This window comes from Triticum aestivum, chromosome 7A (assembly GCF_018294505.1).
Source record: "Triticum aestivum cultivar Chinese Spring chromosome 7A, IWGSC CS RefSeq v2.1, whole genome shotgun sequence".
NCBI classification, from domain to species: domain Eukaryota; kingdom Viridiplantae; phylum Streptophyta; class Magnoliopsida; order Poales; family Poaceae; genus Triticum; species Triticum aestivum.
This window is the reverse complement of record NC_057812.1, coordinates 207690010-207711458: the sequence shown is the minus strand read 5'-3', so window position 1 is coordinate 207711458 and position 21449 is coordinate 207690010.

Here is a 21449-nt window from a genome sequence, read left to right as displayed (position 1 = left end):
TTCACTCGAAATAACTTTGTATTTGTGGTGCAACTCCGAAGGAGAAGGTAGCAGTCGATTTGCACCTCGTCGTCCTTGCGGATTGGGATGTGTTCCGTACTTAGGCGAGCACTGGGCTGCAGCTAAGCCTCCGAGTGGAAGGTCTGCTCTCCACTCGGTAGGATTTTAAAAACTTAGGCGAGTACTAGAGTGCAGCTAAGCCCCCGAGTGGGAGGTCTGCTCTCCACTCGATAGGATTTATTTCAAACTTAGGCGAGTACTGGACTGCAGCTAAGCCCCCGAGTGGGAGGTCTGCTATCCACTCGGTAGGATTTTTTCAAACTTAGGCGAGTACTGGACTGCAGCTAAGCCCCCGAGTGGGAGGTCTGCTCTCCACTCGGTAGGATTTTTTCAAACTTAGGAGAGTACCGGACTGCAGCTAAGCCTCCCGAGTGGGAGGTGTGCTCACCACTCGGTAGGATTTTTAAACACTTAGGCGAGCACTGGGCTGCAACTAAGCCTCCGAGTGGGAGTCTGGCTCACCACTCGGTAGGATTTTTAAACACTTAGGCGAGCACTGGGCTGCAGCTAAGCCTCCGAGTGGGAGGTTTGCTCTCCACTCGGTAGGATTTTTAAACACTTAGGCGAGCACTGGGCTACAGCTAAGCCTCCGAGCGGGAGTCTGGCTCACCACTCGGTAGGATTTTTAAACACTTAGGCGAGCACTGGGCTGCAGCTAAGCCTCCGAGTGGGAGGTTTGCTCTCCACTCGGTAGGATTTTTAAACACTTAGGCGAGCACTGGGCTGCAGCTAAGCCTCCGAGTGGGAGTCTGGCTCACCACTCGGTAGGATTTTTAAACACTTAGGCGAGCACTGGGCTGCAGCTAAGCCTCCGAGTGGGAGTCTGGCTCACCACTCGGTAGGATTTTTAAACACTTAGGCGAGCACTGGGTTGCAGCTAAGCCTCCGAGTGGGAGTCTGGCTCGCCACTCGGTAGGATTTTTAAACACTTAGGCGAGCACTGAGCTGCAGCTAAGCCTCCGAGTGGGAGTCTGGCTCGCCACTCGGTAGGATTTTTTTTACAAACTTAGGCGAAACGGATTCGCAGCTAAGCCACCCACTGGGGGATTTCACACGCAAACAAAAGCAACAACAATTATAGGAAAATTTGTAACACTCTTGTCTTTGATAAATAGACTACAGAAGTTTTTCTTATTACATCTCATCCGAGTGAGAATTCAAGTGTGAAAGGGGCGGAGCAGTTCTGCATTCCAAGCTCGTGGCTCATCGATCTGGCGATCGACATTGTAAAGGTGATACGCTCCATTGTGGAGGACTCTGGTGACGATGAAGGGACCTTCCCAAGTAGGAGCGAGCTTGTGTGGTTTCTGTTGATCCACTCGGAGGACCAAATCTCCTTCTTGGAAGGCTCGACTCTTCACATTTCTGGCATGGAATCGACGCAAGTCTTGCTGATAAATGGTCGATCGGATCATAGCCATTTCTCTTTCTTCTTCCAGGAGGTCGACTGCGTCTTGCCGGGCTTGTTCTGCTTCATCTTCGGTATAAAGCTCGACTCGGGGTGCATTGTGAAGTAGATCACTCGGCAGGACTGCTTCCGCTCCGTAAACCAGAAAGAACGGAGTTCTTCCAGTCGACCGATTCGGGGTAGTCCTCAATCCCCACAGAACCGACGGAAGCTCGTCGACCCAAGCGCCTGCTGCGTGCTTGAGATCACGCATCAGCCGAGGCTTTAGTCCTTTGAGAATCAGACCATTTGCCCTTTCTGCTTGTCCATTCGACTGGGGGTGGGCGACCGATGCGTAGTCGACTCGTGTGCCTTGAGAGGCGCAAAAAGCTCTGAACTTGTCTGAATCAAAGTTTGACCCATTGTCGGTGATGATGCTATGCGGGACTCCATATCTGAATGTTAACTCTCTGACGAAACTGATAGCAGTGCAAGCATCAAGATTCTTGATAGGCTTAGCTTCAATCCATTTGGTAAACTTGTCGACTGCCACAAGCACATGTGTGAAACCGCTCCTGCCTGTTCTCAATGGGCCAACCATGTCCAGTCCCCAAACAGCGAAGGGCCAGACGAGTGGAATGGTCTTCAGGGCTGATGCAGGCTTGTGCGACATGTTGGAGTAGAACTGGCACCCTTCACACTTGTCGACTATCTCTTTTGCCATTTCATTCGCTCTTGGCCAGTAAAATCCCGCTCGGTATGCTTTAGCCACAATGGTCCGAGAGGACGCATGATGACCACAGGTCCCCGAGTGGATATCATCAAGGATTATCTGACCTTCTTCTGGTGTTATACACTTCTGACCGACTCCAGTCGCGCTTTCTCTATACAACTGTCCCTTTATGACTGTAAAGGCCTTGGATCGACGGACGATCTGTCGAGCCTCTTCTTCGTCCTCCGGGAGTTCCTTTCTCAGGATATACGCGATGTACGGTATCGTCCAGTCAGGGGTGATTGCCAAAACTTCCATGATTAGGTCGACCACTGCCGGAATTTCAACTTCAGTCGGATCTGTGGCACTCTTTGGCTGCGGGGCTTCATCTGTAAAAGGATCTTCTTGGACTGATGGCGAGTGGATGTGTTCCAAAAACACATTGCTGGGGATGGCTTCTCTCTTGGAGCCTATCTTTGCCAAATCATCAGCCGCTTGATTTTTCAGTCGGGGGATGTGATGAAGCTCTAACCCCTCGAATTTCTTCTCTAACTTTCTCACTGCATTGCAATAACCAGTCATAGCTGGACTTCTGACGTCCCATTCTTTCATCACCTGATTAACCACCAAATCTGAGTCGCCATAGACCATGAGGCGACGGACGCCGAGTGAAATGGCCATGCGCAACCCATACAAAAGTGCTTCATATTCTGCTTCGTTATTGGAGGAATCAAAGTGAATCTGGAGAACATATCTGAGCTTATCTCCTCGGGGGGAAACCAATACTACCCCAGCACCGGAACCATTCAGCATCTTAGATCCATCGAAGAACATGGTCCAGTGCTCCGAGTGAACTTGAGTCGGAAGTTGCTGTTCGATCCACTCGGCGACGAAATCTGCAATTGCTTGGGACTTGATAGCTTTCTTTGCCTCAAACTTGATATCTAGGGGAAGAAGTTCAATCGCCCATTTGGCCACTCGACCAGTTGCATCTCTGTTGTGCAAAATCTCTGATAGTGGAGCGTCGCTGACGACTGTAATGGAATGATCAGAGAAGTAATGTGCAACCTTCTTCGTGGTCATATAAATCCCATATACAAGCTTCTGGTAATGAGGATATCTTTGCTTTGAAGGAGTCAAAACTTCAGAAACATAATATACTGGGCGCTGAACTTTGAAGGCCTTTCCTTCTTCTTCCCGCTCGACCGTAAGTACTGTACTGACAACTTGTCCTGTGGCTGCAATGTAAATCAGCAAAGGCTCCTTGCTGATTGGGGCAGCAAGCACCGGCTGGGTGGAGAGCAGAGCTTTGAGCTCTGTAAACGCTGCATCAGCTTCTGGAGTCCACTCGAACTTGTCGGACTTCTTCATCAGTCGGTAAAGAGGCAATGCCTTTTCACCGAGGCGAGAGATGAATCGACTTAAAGCGGCCAAGCATCCTGTAAGCTTCTGGACGTCATGCACACGCACAGGACGTTTCATCCGGAGTATAGTACCAATTTTTTCAGGATTGGCGTCGATTCCCCGTTCGGAAACGAGAAAACCGAGTAACTTCCCACCTGGAACTCCGAACGTGCACTTTGACGGATTGAGCTTGATATCATACCTCCTGAGGTTGGCAAAGGTTTCAGCAAGGTCAGTCAGCAGGTCGGAACCCTTCCGTGACTTGACCACAATATCATCCATGTATGCCTCCACATTCCGACTGATTTGAGTGAGCAAACACTTCTGAATCATCCTCATGAACGTGGCTCCGGCATTCTTGAGGCCGAACGGCATGGTGACATAACAGAAGCACCCGAATGGAGTGATGAAAGCTGTTTTGATCTCGTCGGGCCCGTACAGACGGATCTGATGGTACCCGGAATAGGCGTCTAGGAAAGACAAACGCTCACATCCCGCAGTCGAGTCGACTATCTGGTCGATGCGGGGGAGAGGAAAATGATCTTTCGGGCAGGCCCGATTGATATGCTTGAAATCAATGCACATGCGAAGTGACTTGTCCTTCTTGGGGACCATGACAACATTGGCGAGCCACTCGGAGTGGTAAATTTCTCGGATGAACTCCGCTGCTAAGAGCCGAGCCACCTCCTCGCCAATGGCCTTCCTCTTCTGGACGGCGGACCGTCGAAGATGTTCTTTCACAGGTTTAAATTTTGGGTCGACTCGTAGACGGTGCTCAGCCAGCCCCCTGGGAACTCCAGGCATGTCAGCAGGCTTCCATGCGAAGATGTCCCAGTTCTCACGGAGGAACTGGATGAGCGCTTCTTCCTATTTGGAGTCGACCGTCGTTGAGATGTGAGTCGGAGCAGCGTTTGGATCGGTCGGGTGAATGTGAACTGCCTTCGTTTCACCGGACGACTGAAAAGCTGATTCTGAAGCAGGCTTCTTAGCTCGTAGCAACTCACTCGGATCTGCAGTCTTCTGATACTCTTGCAGCTCGACCACCGCCATCTGAGCGTCAGCAATCTTTGAGCCTTTCTGAAAACACTCTTCTGCTTTCTTCCGATTGCCTGTAACAGTGATCACACCTTTGGGACCAGGCATCTTCAATTTGAGATACACATAACATGGTCGAGCCATGAAGCGTGCATAAGCTGGCCTGCCCAAAATAGCGTGATAAGCACTTTGGAAATCCACAACTTCGAATGTCAACTTTTCCTTGCGGTAATTCTTGGAATCACCGAAAACCACATCAAGAGCAATTTGGCCGAGTGACTCGGCTTTCTTCCCAGGAATGACTCCATGGAAACTCATGTTACTGGTGCTGAGCCTGGACATCGGAATGCCCATCCCTTTCAATGTTTCTGCATACAGTATGTTCAAACCGCTGCCTCCATCCATCAGGACTTTGGTCAGTCGAGTGCCTTCGACAACTGGGTCGACCACCAGAGCTTGCCTCCCAGGGGTGGCAATGTGCGTAGGGTGATCAGACTGGTCGAATGTGATGGCAGTCTGGGACCACTTCAGATAATTGGGTGTTGCCGGAGCAACCATATTTACCTCACGGTTAATAACCTTCAGTCGACTTTTGCTCTCAACATCAGCAAAAATCATCAGGGTGGAATTGACCTGGGGGTACCCATCGTCACTATCTTCCTTGTCCTCAACTTTGTCCGACTCCTTTTCCTTATCTTTGGACTGCTTGCCCTGAAACTGCTGGATCAGAAGCCGACACTGTCGAGTGGTATGCTTTGGGTAAATGAGTTTACCCTCTTCATCTTTCTTGGTGTGGATGTGACACGGTAGATCCAAAACATCATTTCCATCTTGGTCTTTAACTTTCTTGGGGTTCCAAGGTCCTTTGGGTTTTCCCTTAAATTTTCCCTGGGTTACGGCCAGGGCCTCCCCAGGAGCGGCTGGCTCGGCTTTCCGCTTCTGTTTCCGACTGGAATTTCCTCCGGTTTCCTGGGCGACTGCTTTATGCTTGCCACTCCGGAGTCGATCCTCATCTTCACCATTAGCGTATTTGGTGGCAATCTCCATCATCCGATTCAGAGACATCTCTCCGGTTCGACCGAACTTCAGATTCAATTCTCTGTACTTAACGCCTTCTTTAAAGGCACAAACTGCTTGATGATCTGGTACATTTTCAACTGTGTGATGCAATGTGATCCACCTCTGGATGTAATCCCTCAGAGTTTCATTCGGTTTCTGCATGCAAGACCGCAATTCCGTAAGGCCTGCAGGTCGCTTGCATGTTCCTTCAAATGTGGTGACAAACACTCGGGAGAGATCCTCCCAAGTGTAAATGCTGCTGGGTGCTAACTGATTCAGCCACGCTCTGGCCGAGCCTTCTAACATGAGAGGCAGGTGCTTCATGGCTACCTCATCGTTCCCACCGCCAATCTGGACAGCCACTCGGTAATCTTCGAGCCAAGTATCGGGCTTGGACTCACCGGTGAACTTACTAACTCCAGTCGCCAACCTGAAGTTGGGAGGAATTACAGCGGCTCTGATGGCTCGACTGAAACACTCCGGCCCTGAAACATGTACTCTGCTACTGGTAGGCGCATCTCTGTCGTGGCCTTCTCGGTGAGCTCTATTCCTGTCGACCAAACCTTGAACGAGAATGGATCTCGCATCAAAGCCTGGTTCCCTGGGGTCGACTGGAATTCTCCGCCCAACACTATGAGGGCGTCTGTCCACCTGCTGTCGAGGCACATATGATCCACTCCTCGGGGGAGAGGTTGGCACTCGATGTCGATCATCACGATTGAATCGGTGATCATACTGCTCATTCCTCCTGTACTGATCACGCTGGTCTCCACGTCCCTCACGCCTCGAAGGCGATCTTGGGCTGTGAGCCGACTGGACTATATCCGCTGCAACGGATCGACTGTGGATCCTGTTCCGCGACTGAGAAACAGCGGAATTCTGGTCTCCCGCTGCCCGGAGCAACGCTCTGATTTGCAACAAGCCTCTGCCAGCCTCTGACTGGGAGGGCTGAATCGACTCTGCTATACGGGCCGCAGCCGCCAAATTTTAAATCGGAGTACGATATACCTGCAGGGGCGGAAAGAGTTGACGTCGACTAGATTCTGGAGCCCGTTGACGCGCTCGCCTGTCGAGTATTCGCTGGAGATTCTCCAGTCGAGTGCGCTCGGCCAATTTAGCCAAGCGCGCGTCCTCCAAGGCTCGGGCCTCGGGGGTTTCTCCAACAATAGGAATGTGGAGTGCATCCATGTTCCGGCGGCGAAGTTCCTCCCGCTACAACGACGTGAGAGGCTCGGGGAGATACTCCTCGTGAGGACGCGATGGGTCGCCCCCATCCGCGCCTCCGTCAGCGCGGGGGAAACCGGGAGGACTGTGTGGCCCATCGATCACTAGAACCTCTGCAGCTGGGTCACTGCTGTCGCATTCGGATGCGATCTCTGCGAAGCCAGTCGAACAGGCTGTAGAGGGATTCGTCGGGCTCGATTGCCGCGACTTGTGGGGTGGCCGACTGGCGGGCCACCGCATGCCTCACCCACCTCTGAAGCCTCGACTGACCGGAGCGCTTGCGCCGACGAGAAACAGGGCGGGGAGATGCCACGGGAGCCGACTGATACTGGGTCGACGGCTGCCGCAGGAGGACACCACGGACGCATGCGCGAAAGTGCGTCGCCCCGCGGACGGGGAGCATGTCGACGTCGAGTGGAGCCTCCTGAAGCCAAGCGGAGTCGTCGGCGATGAACGTGAGCGCGCCGAGACGGATCTCGCGGCCCTCCACCAAAGCTCCGCCCGAAACCATGATCAAGGAGATCGGAAAAAATCGCAACTTCTCAAACTAGGCGCTAAGACTCCTAGCCCCATGGTGGGCGCCAACTGTCGTGGTTCTAACTCTGACAGTGATGTAGGGGGGTATGTATGGAGAGGCTAGATCTTATCTATGGAGGAGTTGTAAGCACACAAGGATTACGAGTTCAGGCCCTTCTCGGAGGAAGTAACAGCCCTACGTCTCGGTGCCCGGAGGCGGTCGACTGAATTATGTGTGTATGAATAACAGGGGTGCCAACCCTTGATACTGAGGAGGGGGTGGCTTATATAGAGTTCGTCAGGCCCCTCCAGCCCTCAGTAATGCAAGGTTTAAAGTACATTAAGACTGGGGGTTACTGGTAATGCCCCTAATAAAGTGCTATGATGACCATAAAAGCTACTTAATGACCGACCGTTTGCGTGCAGGGTGACTTTAGATCTCTTGGCAGTCGAGTGATTGCTTCGTGGTCGAGTGTCTTGAATCTGTCGAGTGGGATACCTCCAAGTCAATAGAAAGGTGACTTCTTCTAGGGATGTCCTTGGGTAGGGTACTTAGGACAGGTCCATGCCCCTATCCTAGGTACATAGCTTCATCGCCGGATACGTATAATGGAGCAACAATTTAGAATAGCTCCAAGTAGAACAGTTATTTGAAATGGCTCCGAATGTAGCGTAGCAGTTGCATCTACAAGATGACATAGAAATTTGTGAAGTACATACGGATCTGAATGTTGCAGACCCGTTGACTGAAACCTCTCTCACAAGCATAACATGATCAAACCCAGAACTCTTTGGGTGTTACTCACATGGGGATGTGACCTTGAGTGTTAATCACATATCGATGTGAACTGGATTATTGACTCTAGTGCAAGTGGGAGACTGTTGGAAATATGCCCTAGAGGCAATAATAAATTGGTTATTATTATATTTCCTTGTTCATGATAATCGTTTATTATCCATGCTAGAATTGTATTGATAGGAAACTCAGATACATGTGTGGGTACATAGACAACACCATGTCCCTAGTAAGCCTCTAGTTGACTAGCTCGTTGATCAATAGATGGTTACAGTTTCCTGACCATGGACATTGGATGTCGTTGATAACGGGATCACATCATTAGGAGAATGATGTGATGGACAAGACCCAATCCTAAGCCTAGCACAAGATCATGTAGTTCATATGCTAAAGCTTTTCTAATGTCAAGTATCATTTCCTTAGACCATGAGATTCTGCAACTCCCGGATATTGTAGGAGTGCTTTGGGTGTGCCAAACGTCACAACGTAACTGGGTGGCTATAAAGGTACACTACAGGTATCTCCGAAAGTGTCTGTTGGGTTGGCATGAATCGAGACTGGGATTTGTCACTCCATGTAAACGGAGAGGTATCTCTGGGCCCACTCGGTAGGACATCATCATAATGTGCACAATGTGATCAAGGAGTTGATCACGGGATGATGTGTTATGGAACGAGTAAAGAGACTTGCCGGTAACGAGATTGAACAAGGTATCGGGATACCGACGATCGAATCTCGGGCAAGTATCGTACCGCTAGACAAAGGGAATTGTATACGGGATTGATTAAGTCCTTGACATCGTGGTTCATCCGATGAGATCATCGTCGAGCATGTGGGAGCTAGCATGGGTATCCAGATCCCGTTGTTGGTTATTGACCGGAGAGTTGTCTCGGCCATGTCTGCATGACTCCCCAACCCGTAGGGTCTACACACTTAAGGTTCGATGATGCTAGGGTTATAGGGAAAGTATGTACACGGTTACTGAATGTTGTTCGGAGTCCCGGACGTCACGAGGAGTTCTGGAATGGTCCGGAGGTAAAGATTTATATATGGGAAGTCCTGTTTTGGTTGCCGGAAAAGTTTCGGGTTTTATCGGTAATGTATCGGGACCATCGGAGGGGTCCGGGGGTCCACCAAGTGGGGCCACCAGCCCCGGAGGGCTGCATGGGCCAAGTGTGGGAGGGGACCAGCCCCAGGTGGGCTGGTGCGCCCCCCCACCAAGGCCCAAGGCGCAAGGGAGAGTGGAAGGGGGCAAACCCTAGGCTCAGATGGGCCTAAGGCCCACCTAGTGGTGCGCCCCCTCTCCCCCCCCTTAGCCGCCCCCCTAGATGGGATCTAGGGTTGGCTGCCACCCCTAGGGGTGGAAACCTAGGTGGGGGCGCAGCCCCTCCCCTCCCCCTATATATACTTGAGGTTTTGGGCTGCCAGAGACACGATTCAATCTCGTTCTTGGCACAGCCCTACCCCTCTCCCTCCTCGTCTCTTGTAGTGCTTGGCGAAGCCCTGCTGGAGTACCACGCTCCTCCACCACCACCATGCTGTCGTGCTGCTGCTGGACGGAGTCTTCCCCAACCTCTCCTTCTCCCCTTGCTGGATCAAGGCATAGGAGACGTCACCGGGCTGTACGTGTGTTGAACACGGAGGTGTCGTCCGTTCGGCACTAGGATCATCGGTGATTTGGATCACGACGAGTACAACTCCATCAACCCCGTTCACTTGAACGCTTCCGCTTAGCGATCTACAAGGGTATGTAGATGCACTCTCCTTCCCCTCGTTGCTAGATTACTCAATAGATTGATCCTGGTGATGCGTATAAAATTTTGAATTTCTGCTACGTTCCCCAACACTCAACACCACCGTGCGCGAGCCCCACGGTGGGCACCAACTATCGTAGAAATGTTACGACAGATGTCCTAGTGTGAGGACTTAGTCATGAGGCCAACGCATCTATGTGGTAGCTTGAGAGGGGTTGATCGGGATGAGAGAGGCAACACACAAGACAAGAATTTAGACAGTTTCGGGCTTCGGGAAACATCATCCGATAATGGCCCTACATGCTGTTTGTGGCTAGGTCTCATTATGCTCATGAGGGAGACGTCATAAATCTGGCTCTCCTCTAGTTGTGTCTACCCTTAACGATTATTTTCTTGCCCCCCTCTTTTGGGGTGCCCTGCCCCTCCTTATATAAGATGAAGGGGTGGGTTACATGTAGAATCAAACTCGGATTAGGACTTGACCTATTTTGATGTCTTACCATAGGCTTCTCACCATGGGCTTCTTAATGTAAGCCGGTTTACAATCCGGCTTACAATCTTCCTTAACTGTCTGGCTTAACTGTCCGGCTTACATGACTGTGTCTGCCGGCTTACAATGCTTGACTGTGTCTGCCGGCTTACATGAATGTGTCTGCTGGCTTACAATGCGCGCTTAACTGTGTCCACCAGCTTAACCTGCTTAACTGTTCCCGTCGACTTAACCTGCTTAACTGTTCTCGTCGGCTTATAGTCTGCCGGGTCACCAATGAAACATCAAGTCCCAGCCGGGTTATATCTCCGGCCGGATCACACCGCGGGGTATATCCCCAACAAGTATCCTTTTACGCTATCCAGAAATTCTATATCATTTCTTATCAATAATATGCCATCCACATATGATATCAGAAATGCTACAAAGCTCCCACTCACTTTCTTGTAAATACAGGCTTCTCTGAAAGTCTGTATAAAACCATATGCTTTGATCACATTATCAAAGCGTATATTCCAACTCCGAGATGCTTGCACTAGTCCATAGATGGATCGCTGGAGCTTGGGTTGCATCATATACAACTCTTCTTTAAGAAATCCATTAAGGAATGCAGTTTTGATGTCCATTTGCCAGATTTCATAATCATAAAATGCGGCAATTGCTAACATGATTCGGACAGGCTTAAGCATTGCTACGGGTGAGAAAGTCTCATCGTAGTCAACTCCTTGAACTTGTCGAAAACCTTTCATGACAAGTCAAGCTTTGTAGACAGTAACATTACCATCAGCGTCAGTCTTCTTCTTGAAGATCCATTTATTCTCTATGGCTTGCCGATCATCGGGCAAGTCAACCAAAGTCCACACTTTGTTCTCGTACATGGATCCTATCTCAGATTTCATGGCCTCAAGCCATTTATCAGAATCTGGGCTCATCATCGCTTCCTCATAGTTCGTAGGTTCGTCATGGTCCAGTAACATGACTTCTAGACCAGGATTACCATACCACTCTGGTGCGGAATGTGCTCTGGTTGACCTACGAGGTTCGGTAGTAACTTGATCTGAAGTTTCATGATCTTTATCATTAGCTTCCTCTCTAGTTGGTGTAGGCATCACTGGAACTGATTTCTGTGATGAGCTACTTTCCAATTCGAGAGAAGGTACAATTACCTCATCAAGTTCTACTTTCCTCCCACTCACTTCTTACGAGAGAAACTCCTTCTCTAGAAAGGATCCATTCTTAACAACAATGATCTTGCCTTCGGATCTGTGACAGAAGGTGTACCCAACAGTTTTTTTGGGTATCCTATGAAGACGCACTTCTCTGATTTGGGTTCGAGCTTATCAGGTTGAAGCTTTTTCACATAAGCATCGCAACCCCAAACTTTAAGAAACGACAGCTTAGGTTTCTTGCCAAACCATAGTCCATACAGTGTCGTCTCAGCGGATTTAGACGGTGCCCTATTTAACGTGAATGCAGCTGTCTCTAATGCATAACCCCAAAATGATAGTGGTAAATGAGTAAGAGACATCATAGATTGCACCATATCTAATAAAGTACGGTTACGATGTTTGGACACACCATTACGCTGTGGTGTTCCAGGTGACGTGAGTTGTGAAACTATTCCACATTTTTTTAAATGAAGGCCAAACTCATAACTCAAATGTTTGCCTCTGCGATCAGATCTTAGAAACTTTATTTTTCTTGTTACGATGATTCTCCACTTTACTCTGAAATTCTTTGAACTTTTCAAATGTTTCAGACTTTTGTTTCATTAAGTAGATATACCCATACCTGCTGAAATCATCTGTGAAGGTCAGAAAATAACGATACCCGCCGCGAGCCTCAACACTCATCGGACCTCATACATCGGTATGTATTATTTCCAATAAATCATTAGTTCACTCCATTGTTCCGGAGAACGGAGTTTCAGTCATCTTGCCCATGAGGCATGGTTTGCAAGTATCAAATGATTCATAATCAACTGATTCCAAAATCCCATCTGAATGGAGTTTCTTCATGCGCTTTACACCAATATGACCTAAATGGCAGTGCCACAAATATGTTGCACTATCATTATCAACTTTGCATCTTTTGGCGTTAATATTATGAATATGTGTATCACTACGATCGAGATTCAATAAACCATTTACACTGGGTGTATGACCATAGAAGGTTTTATTCATGTAAATAGAACAACAATTATTCTCTGACTTAAATGAATAACCGTATTACAATAAACATGATCCAATCATATGCATGCTTAACACAAACACCAAACAACATTTATTTAGGTTCAACACTAATCTCGAAGGTAGAGGGAGTGTGCGATGGTGATATTATCAACCTTGGAATCACTTCCAACACACATCGTCACCTTGCCCTTAACTAGTCTCTATTCATTCTGTAACTCCTGTTTCGAGCTACTAATCTTAGCAACTGAACTAGTATCAAATACCCAGGTGCTACTATGAACACTTGTAAGGTACACATCAATAATCTGTATATCAAATATACTTTGTTCACTTTGCCATCCTTCTTATCCGCCAAATGTTTGGGGCAGTTCTACTTCCAGTGACCATTTCCTTTGCAGTAGAAGCACTCAGTTTCAGGCTTGGGTTCAGCTTTTGGGCTTCTTCACGGGAGCGACAACTTGTTTTCCATTCTTCTTGAAGTTCCCTTTCTTTCACTTGCCCTTTTTCTTGAAACTACTGGTCTTGTTAACCATCAACACTTGATGCTCTTCTCTTGATTTCTACCTTCGCTGATTTCAGCATCGCGAAGAGCTTGGGAATCATTTTTCGTTATCCCTTGCATATTATAGTTCATCACTAAGTTCTAGTAACTTGGTGATAGTGACTAGAGAACCGTGTCAATCACTATCTTATCTGGAAGATTAACTCCCACTTGATTCAAGCGATTGTAGTACCCAGACATTCTGAGCACATGCTCACTAGCTGAGCTATTCTCCTCCATCTTATAGGCAAACTACTCGTCAGAGGTCTCATACCTCTTGACATGTGCATTAGTCTGAAATACCAATTTCAACTCTTGGAACATCTCATATGCTCCGTGGTGTTCAAAACTTCTTTGAAGTCCCAGTTCTAAGCCGTAAAGCATGGTGCACTAAACTATTAAGTAGTCATCATACCGAGATTGCCAGATGTTCATAACGTCTGCATCTGCTCATGCAATAGGTCTGTCACCTAGCGGTGCATCAAGGACATAATTCTTCTGTGCAACAATGAGGATAATCCTCAGATCATGGACCCAATCTGCATCAATGCTACTATCATCTTTCAACTTAGTTTTCTCTAGGAACATATCAAAAATAAAATAGGGGAGCTATACGCGAGCTATTGATCTACAACATAGATATGATAATACTATCAGGACTAAGTTCATGATAAATTAAGTTCAATTAACCATATTACTTAAGAACTCCCACTTAGATAGACATCCCTCGAGTCATCTAAATGATTACGTGATCCAAATCAACTAAACCATGTCTGATCATCACGTGAGATGGAGTAGTCTTCAATGGTGAACATCTCTATGTTGATCATATCTACTATATGATTCACGTTCGACCTTTCGGTCTCCAGTGTTCCGAGGCCATGTCTGTACACGCCAGGCTCGTCAAGTTTAACCGAGTATTCCGCATGTGCAAAACTGTCTTGCACCCGTTGTATGTGAACGTAGAGCTTATCACACCCGATCATCACGTGGTGTCTTGGCACGACGAACTGTCGCAATGGTGCATACTCAGGGAGAACACTTATACCTTGAAATTTTAGTGAGGGATCATCTTATAAAGCTACCACCGTACTAAGCAAAATAAGATGCATAAAAGATAAACATCACATTTAATCAAAATATGTGACATGATATGGCCATCATCATCTTGTGCCTTTGATCTCCATCTCCAAAGCACCGTCATGATCTCCATCGTCACCAGCTTGATACCTTGATCTCCATCGCAGTGTCGTGGTCGTCTCGCCAACTATTACTTCTACGACTATCACTAACACATAGTGATGAAGTAAATCAATTACATGGTGTTTGCATTTCATACAATAAAGCGACAACCATAAGGCTCCTGCCAGTTGCCGATAACTTCTACAAAACATGATCATCTCATACATTAATGTATATCACATCATGTCTTGACCATATCACATCACAACATGCCCTGCACAAACAAGTTAGATGTTCTCTACTTTGTTGTTGCAAGTTTTACGTGGCTGCTACGGGCTTCTAGTAAGAACCGTTCTTACCTACGCATCAAAACCACAACGGTGATTTATCAAGTTTGTTGTTTTAATCTTCAACAAGGACCAGCCGTAGTCAAATTCGATTCAACTAATCTTGGAGAAACAGACACCCGCCAGCCACCTTTATGCAAAACTAGTTGCATGTCTGTCGGTGGAACCAGTCTCATGAAATGGTTATGTAAGGTTGGTCCGGGCCACTTCATCCAACAATAATACATTGGTGGTAAGCAGTATGATGATCACCGCCCACAACACTTTGTGTTCTACTCGTGCATATCATCTACGCATAGACCTGGCTCGGATGCCACTGTTGGGAAACGTAGCATGCAATTTCAAAAATTTCCTACGCTCATGCAAGATCTATCTAGGAGATGCATAGCAACGAGAGGGGGGAGTGTATCCACATACCCTTGTAGACCGAAAGCAGAAGCGTTTGACAATGCGGTTGATGTAGTCGAACTTCTTCTCATTCCGACCGATCAAGCACAGAACATATGGCACCTCCGAGTTCTGCACGCGTTCAGCTCAATGACGTCCCTCGAACTCTTGATCTAGAAAAGTGTCAAGGGAGAGTTCCGTCAGCACGACGGTGTGGTGACGGTGATGGTGAAGTGATCCGCGTAGGGCTTCGCCTAAGCACTACGTGAATATGACTGGAGGCGTAAACTATGGAGGGGGGCGCCGCACACGGCTAACAAATGTTGATGTTTTTGTTCTAGAAGTGCCCCCCATATATATATATAGGTTGGAGGGGAGGGGAGGCAGCCAAGGAGGCACCCCAAGTAGGAGGAATCCTACTTGGGTGCCTCCCAATTCGGCCTCCCCCCTTCCATATTCATCTGGGGGGGGGAAGGAAGGAGGGAGGAGAGAAGGAAGGGGGAGGCCGAATTGCTCCCCTTCCTTTCTCTCTTCCCCTCTTTCCTTTCCCCCTTATTTCAGCCTACATGGGGCGCACCAGCCCCTAGGGGCTGGTCTGTCCCCTTCTTGGCCCATTAGGCCCATGTAGTTGCCGGGGGGATGCCCGGAACCCCTTCCAGTGACCCGATATGTACCCGGTACCCCCGGAACACTTCTGATGTCCGAATATCATCGTCCAATATATGAATCCTTACCTCTCGACCATTTTGAGACTCCTTGTCATGTCCATGATCTCATTTGGGACTACGAACAACATTAGGTCACCAAATCACATAACTCATATAATACAAAATCATCATCGAACGTTAAGCGTGCGGACCCTACGGGTTTGAGAACTATGTAGACATGACCGAGACACCTCTCCGATCAATAACCAACAACGGAACCTGGATGCTCATATTGTTTCCCACATATTCTACAAAGATCTTTATCGGTCGTACTGTAATGACAACATACGTTATTCCCTTTGTCATTAGTATGTTACTTGCCCGAGATTCGATCGTCGGTATCTTCATACCTAGTTCAATCTCGTTACTGGCAAGTCTCTTTACTCATTCTGTAATACATCATCCCGCAACTAATTCATTAGTCACATTGCTTACAAGGCTTATTATGATGTGCATTACCCAGAGGGCCCAGAGATACCTCTCTGATACTCGGAGTGACAAATCATAATCTCGATCTATGACAACCCAATAAACACCTTCAGAGATACCTGTAGAGCATCTTTATAATCACCAAGTTACGTTGTGACGTTTGATAGCACACAAGGTATTCCTCCGGTATTCGGGAGTTGCATAATCTCATAGTCAAAGGAATATGTATATGACATGAAGAAAGCTATAGCAATAAAACTGAACGATCAACATGCTAAGCTAACGGATGGGTCTTGTCCATCACATCATTTTCCTAATGGTGTGATCCCGTTATCAAATGACAACTCATGTCCATGGTTAGGAAACCTTAACCATCTTTGATCAACGAGCTAGTCAAGTAGAGGCTCACTAGGGACTCCGTGTTTTGTCTATGTATTCACACATGTATTAAGGTTTCCGGTCAATACAATTCTAGCATGAATAATAAACATTTATCATGATATAAGGAAATATAAAATAACAACTTTATTATTGCCTCTAGGGCATATTTCCTTCAGTGCCTCCATTGGTCGAAGTGCCGGTGCAGGATCACACAAGCCCCAAGCGGATGAACTATGACCACTACCATCAGGATTCAGGACCAAACCACTGCAAATTTATCCTTGCTCCAAAGTTAGAGAGTTTGCCATTGCCTCTGAACTTCACGAAGTACTTCCCCATCACCCCTACAAAGTTCAAGCTCAAGATGAACACCGATTGCGCATGGAGGGTGATGGTGAGGGTGATCAACGGCAAGGTCACCCTTGATCAGGGTTGGGCCACCTTCGCCGCCGTTCACCAGATCATGATCGGGTACATGCTAACATTCAAGCTGCTGACTCCCGACACCATGAAGGTGATTGTCTTCAACGACGATGGCATGGAGGTGGTCACCAAGTGCAAGGAGCGCGACAACGTCTTCACCGGGACCGCTTGAGCTCATGTTGCCCATTCCTTGTTGGTTCTTGGTTTAAGACTTGGGTTTCGTTTTAAACTTATCTTACTATGTTGGTTTAAGACTTGTGATGTGTGGTTAAGACTTGTGTTTGTGCCTAAGTTTATTCTGTTGCTCTAGTTTAGTTCTTAATAGTTCATGTGTGCCTTTGGTAACCTCATCACATCGAGGAGGAGGTTGCCACACAACTGTCCTGGATGTAACCAAACAACCAGACTTGTGTTTCCCCTCAAACAAGTTTGCAACCAAACAGCAGGCCTTCGGTTTTGGCACATGCAGGCTAGAGGGGATGTAGGCAACCAATCAACATGTAGATATTGGTTTTTGCCTGCATATGCTCAACGAGGCCCAATTGGAACAAGTATGCAAAGTGCCTAAAAACGATGCAGGTAACCAAATGTGTCCGTAGTCGTTGTTATGTGGTCTACGGACCTAGATGTAATTTTTGTTTATGGTGTTGATCTAGGTTTCAATTACAGGCAGGAGGGTTGAATCGGTCTCATCACTCAGATACAACTCGCTACAGGGAGGAAACAACAAAGAAAAGCCGCCGTGCCGATTTCTGATCCAAGCCCGGATGATGCTCCTGCCGAACGATGCGCCTTATGTATGGTTCTTCCACTCCGACCCCACGTACAGACGGTTGGGGTGCTTGATCCGATGTGGCATGGCGATGACGCGACTTTGCCCCTGATTGGTTGTCGTGATTGGTTCTGCTGCTAGCGTGTTCCCTCTTGCTGCCGACTCTGCTGATTCCTTCGTTGCCTTGGCTGTGTTACGGTCGATCTTCGCTGCTTCTGCAGTTGGGACGCTGACATCCCCCGCTCCTTGAGAGCATGCTTGACCCCAAGCTGCTACATTCAGATATCGCCCTTTGAGCATGAGAGCGTCTTCCCATGTAGCATCCAGCGGCTCTGAATCCGACCAGCGTACCAAGTACTGCTCTCACCGTCCCGTGGGAGTATGTCTCCAGCATTTGTTGAGTAACTCCACTGTTACTAGTTCTGCAGGTTGAGGAGTTGGCAATGTAGGAGACGCAGGTGTACCTGGTGCTAATGCTTGCCATAGCTGGGAGACATGGAACACCGGATGGATTTGCGATTCCTGGGGAAGTTCCAATTCATATGCCACCGGATTAATCTTGCGCAGTATCTTGTATGGTCCGAAGTATCGGAAGGCGAGCTTGTGGTTGGCTCTGTGATGCACCGAAGACTGCACATACGGTCTTATTGTCTGCTTGTATCTTCATTATGTGGCGAGCTCGGTGCAGATGTTGTTTTAACACCATTTGCATTGTTTTCCTTTCTTCCAACCAGTCTTTCAGTGCTGGTAACTTACACGCAGACGCGGCTTCAATCCCCCAGTGCCTTGGTTCATGACCGTACAGGGCATGGAATGGAGACATGTCCAAGGATGAGTGATAACTAGAATTGTACCAGAATTCTGCCAACGAGAGGGACTAGCTCCAATGATTTGGGCACGCATGGATGAAGCATCTCAAATAGATTTCCAAGCATTGATTGACGCGTTCAGATTGACCATCAGTTTGTGGGTGATACGGAGTGCTCATCTTGAGTTCAGAACCGATGATGTCGAATAGTTCCCTCCAGAACTTGCTTGTAAAGATGGGATCGCGATCTGATATGATAGCTTTTGGTAACCCATGGAGTTTGTAGACATTATCTAGATATGCCCTCGCCACCTTTGCTGCTGTGAATGGGTGTTGAAATGGTAGGAAATGGGCATATCGTGTGAATTTGTCCACAATGACCAAGATGCAATTTGCTTTGCCCGATTGTGGAAGTCCATCAATGAAGTCCATTGTAACAACTTGCCACGCTCCTTCAGGTAACGGAATTGGCTCGAGTAATCCTGGATATTTAACCCTTTCTGGTTTTGCTTGCTGGAAGATCAGACATTCTTGCACATATTGTTTAATGGCTTGCTTCATTTTTGGCCAGGCAAAGAGCCGCCTAAGGCGTCTGTAAGTTACTGGGAATCCCGAATGGCCACCCACGGTGCTATCATGAAATTCACGAAGGACGCTCTGCTGGATTGCAGGGGAGCCGCCTAGCCACAATCTATTTCTAAAGTATAACAGCCCGTCAGCGACTGAGAAGCGCCCCTTCGGGTCTGCTGTATGCTTGAACTGCTCCAATAATTTGCTAGCATGTGTGTTGTCCGTGTAGCTGGCCCTGATATCCTCGATCCAAGAGGGTTGACAGATGGAGATCGCCATTGCTTGATTCTGTGCATGGTTGCGGCGAGATAGTACATCGGCAGCGTTGTTGGTGGTGCCCTGTCTGTAACAGATTTTGTACCGCAACCCCAAGAGTTTAGTAAATGCTTTCTGTTGCCAAACCATCGACAGCCGCTGATCATCCAAGTGCACTAAGCTGCGTTGATCCGTCCTGATCAAGAATTCATCATGATGTAAATATGGTCGCCATTGTTCCACAACCATAAGTATGGCAAGGCATTCCTTCTCATAGGTGGAAAGCCCCCTGTGTTTGGGAGCCAGAGGTTTGCTCATATATGCGATTGGGTGCCCTCCCTGTTGTAACACTGCCCCCACTCATAAATCACAGGCATCTGTATCAATAACGAATTGCTTGGTGAAATCTGGAAGGTGAAAGACTGGTGTTGATATCAAACTCTGCTTGAGTAGTTCAAATGCAGTAGTAGTGTCCTGAGTCCAGACAAACGGGTGGTTCTTCTTCAGCGGATTGAAAAGAGGCCTGGCAATAATGCCAAAATGCTTGACAAATTTCCTCTAGTAGCCAGCCAACCCAAGGAAACTGCGTACTTCACGGCTGTTACGAGGTACAGGCCAGTTCTTGATGGTCTCGATCTTGCTTGGGTCTATGGAGACACCGTTCTCATCGATAACGTGACCCAAATAAGCAATCTGTTTCTGACCGAATGCACATTTTGATTGCTTGACTTGCCAGTGGTCTCGTCGAAGCAATTGTAATACTCACCGGAGGTGCTCTACATGTTGCTCTAGAGTTTTACTGAAAACCAATATATTGTCAAAGAACAGAATGACGCAGTCTCGTAGTAGCGGTTGCAGAGTGCAAGTGACGGCACCAATGAAGGTTGAGGGAGCCTCCGCCGGTCCAAAAGACATAACCAAGAATTCCCAATGACCGGAGTGCGTAGTGAATGACGTCTTGTACTCCTCGCCCTCTGCCATTCTGATCTGATGGTATCCCACACGCAGATCCAGTTTAGAGAACCACTTGGCCCCGACCAATTCGTCTAGCAGTTCATCAATTATCGGAACGGGGTACTTGATGACAATTGTCATTGCATTCAGACATCTATAATCCACGCATAACCTCCAGGTACCGTCCTTCTTCTTCACCAGTAGAGCTGGGAAGGAGAATGGACGGGTACTCCTCCGAATGATTCCCGCATCTAGTAGCTCTTTAATCTGACGTTCAATTTCATTCTTGAGTTCTGGTTTGTGCCGATATGGTCGCAGGTTGACAGGCTGAGCCCCTTCCATGAGCGGAATCCTGTGATCGCAAGCACGTCGTGGTGGAAGGCCTTTGGGTTCCTCAAACATATCTGTGTACTGCTCCAAAACCCGAAGAATTTCCACGGGCATTGATTCTTCTTTGACCCCCGTGTCGTTCGCAGCATTCAAATGGACGACATAAGCTACTGACCCCTGTTTATAGGCAGCCACAAGTTCCTGAGAAGAAATTGCAGAATAGTAGATCTGATCACTGGTGACTGCCTTCAAGTCCACTGAACCTTGATCTGTGGTAATTGTCATCCATTGCGCCTCCCAATCGATGTGCATAGGACTATGTTTCTTGAGCTAGTCCATGCCGAGGATGGCGTCATACACCCCCAATGATATGAGTTTGAAATCTGTAACAAACTCATGACCATGCGATGTCCAGGGACATTGTGGAATGAAACTGTCACAACGCAATACTGCGCCGTCGGCTACCTTGACCTTGCAAACTGTAGGCAATTTGCAGACCCCCGTCAGTTTAGAAGCCATTCGATGATCGACAAACGAAGATGAACTGCCAGAGTCCACTAGTAAGGACATCTCTCTGCCTTGGATCCAAGCATGAAGCTGCATCATGCCCGGACCTGAAGCTCCCTCAATTACTTGCTTGGAAATGGTACACAGATTGTCCTCGTCAGGCTCGTGTGGCTCTTGCTGGTGCTCGCCACTTGCTTCTTCTCCTGCAAACAGCGCCAGCAATTCCT